Genomic DNA, 2,290 nt, shown 5'->3' on the forward strand with positions numbered 1-2,290 from the left:
TGATGTAAGCAGGGAACCGACAAGAGCAAGAGCTTCCCGAAATGCATATCAAGTTCGAGAAAATTTCGTTGATTATTTTGTTTCGCCAATTGGTTCAGTGTCATGGCAAGAGTATATGGCTAGACTTTAGACGTTCGAGATGTTTAAAAAAAAATTATAAAACATTATAGCTATTATCATAAGTTGTTTTTATCACTTTAATATTTTTAATTCACAGTCTGTTTGTAACTAATATATAAATATATTTATATTATATTATTATTATTTATTCATCACCACCACGTCATTTTCCTCTAACTTTCTCATATTTTTCTTTCATATCCTTCTGCTGACAAAAAAAGCTGGACAATAAAAAGTAAATAATGTACCTGTAACATTTAACTCTTGTCCAATTTCGCTCCACAATTGGTTTATGACGTCCTGGTTGTGATGCTCTTTTAAATTAAAATTATATATGGCGGGTCGAGCCTCAACAAGCACGAGCAGTCGATCCGCGTCAATATCCATTAGTATAAAGTATTAGTATAAGTACAAGTATAAAAAAATATAAGTAAAATTGTTTTTACTTTTTTACTATTTATTATAATATTAACACAATATAAACAATATAGCTTTAAACATGTACGCTATGGGCGTTGCGAACAAACTGATGCAAGAGGTCTTCGGCAGCGCAACGGCGCACTCGTGTTGCGATACGATGCGCAACGTTTCGAAACAGTGTTGCACGTAGTGCGCGCTAGTATCATTTGATTCTACAGAAAATGCGGAACGTGCAACATTGAACTACGTTGCGAGACGTTTCGCAACAAAATGTTGCAGCCGGTGCGTTTCCAGCTTAATATGTCCAAAGTCCATTGCCATGGTCCTATATTCCATAGGTTACTATGAATATTTTTATGAGTCTACGACTGTAGAATAACTTGTAAGCTATTCTGGTTTATAAAATACTGCTGTAAAAAGGTACAAAATGCTATTTTTTTCAATTTGAATTACAATATTTTTCTAATTAAATATGAATCGTTTTTTAACCAGTGGACCAAAAGTAAGAATAATAATCTGTATTGCAATATATAACAATTAAGTAGGTACTGTATTAATCTGGTGACTACAAACATTTAAGGCACAAACATATAATCCAATAATTGATGGTCAAGATGACATAACTGATGATGAAGTCGATGAAGATATGAATTTGACACCAAAAAGCAAAAGACAAAAACGCGGGGAACTGACCAAAACAGAAAAACAGAAAAATGTAAGAAAACAACTATTTAGTGATTCTTGGCTAAATGACGAAAGATTTGTTGGATGGTTACAACCTGTAGTTCATGATCCATCTAAAGCCAAATGCATTTCTTGTAATACAACATTTGGAAGCAAAAAAGTGACATTATTCGGCATACCAAATCAAATCACCATCTGAAATCTGTAAAAAGCATAAAAAATGTTTTGCCGTTGACAGTTACTCCTGACCAATCGCAATTGAAAATTAAAGTTCAAAAGGCAGAACTTAAACAAGTTTTGTATATTTTATGTCATAATATAAGTTTCAATAGTATAAATCATTTATCTCAGTTACAATCAATTATTTCTGATGATTCTAAAATATCAAAACAAGTTTCTTTAAAACATACAAAATACACCCAAATTATAAAAAATGTTTTTTCTAAAAATGTCGAAGAAAATATTGTTAATGATTTAAAACAAAAAAAATTTTCAATTTATTTTGATGAAAGCACAGTTATTAGTAATAATAAATTGTTAGCAGTATTAGTAAAATATTTTTCAGATGATAAGCTACAAATACAAATGTTAGACGTCATTCCTGTAAATGCTGATGATGGAATAGCAATAGGTTTATTCACTTTATTTAAAAATAGTTTAAAAAAACTTAATTTAAGTACAAAAAATATTGTTGGTTACTGTGTCGACAATGCTTCAGTTATGATGGGTTGCAATGAACCTTTCAAAACATATTTAGTGAAAGAAAATCCGCACGTAGTAGTAAATGGATGCATTTGTCATACTGCGCATTTGATAGCTTCATCAGCTGCTTCTTGTATACCAAATAGAGTAGCTTTTTTTCTAGAGAACTAAAGTTCTTATGTCAGACGATACTACAACATACATTAATGCCTGGTCTAATATAATTTCAAACCCGCAACATCACTTACTTTGCAACTGGCATGTAGACAGAAGTTGGAGAAAAAATCTGATTAAAATTAAATCTCTTACTAAGCAGTCAGAAGTGTATAAAGCTTGTCGTACATTGATGGAATTTATGGATATT

This window comes from Acyrthosiphon pisum, unplaced genomic scaffold (assembly GCF_005508785.2).
Source record: "Acyrthosiphon pisum isolate AL4f unplaced genomic scaffold, pea_aphid_22Mar2018_4r6ur Scaffold_20700;HRSCAF=21879, whole genome shotgun sequence".
NCBI classification, from domain to species: Eukaryota; Metazoa; Arthropoda; class Insecta; order Hemiptera; family Aphididae; genus Acyrthosiphon; species Acyrthosiphon pisum.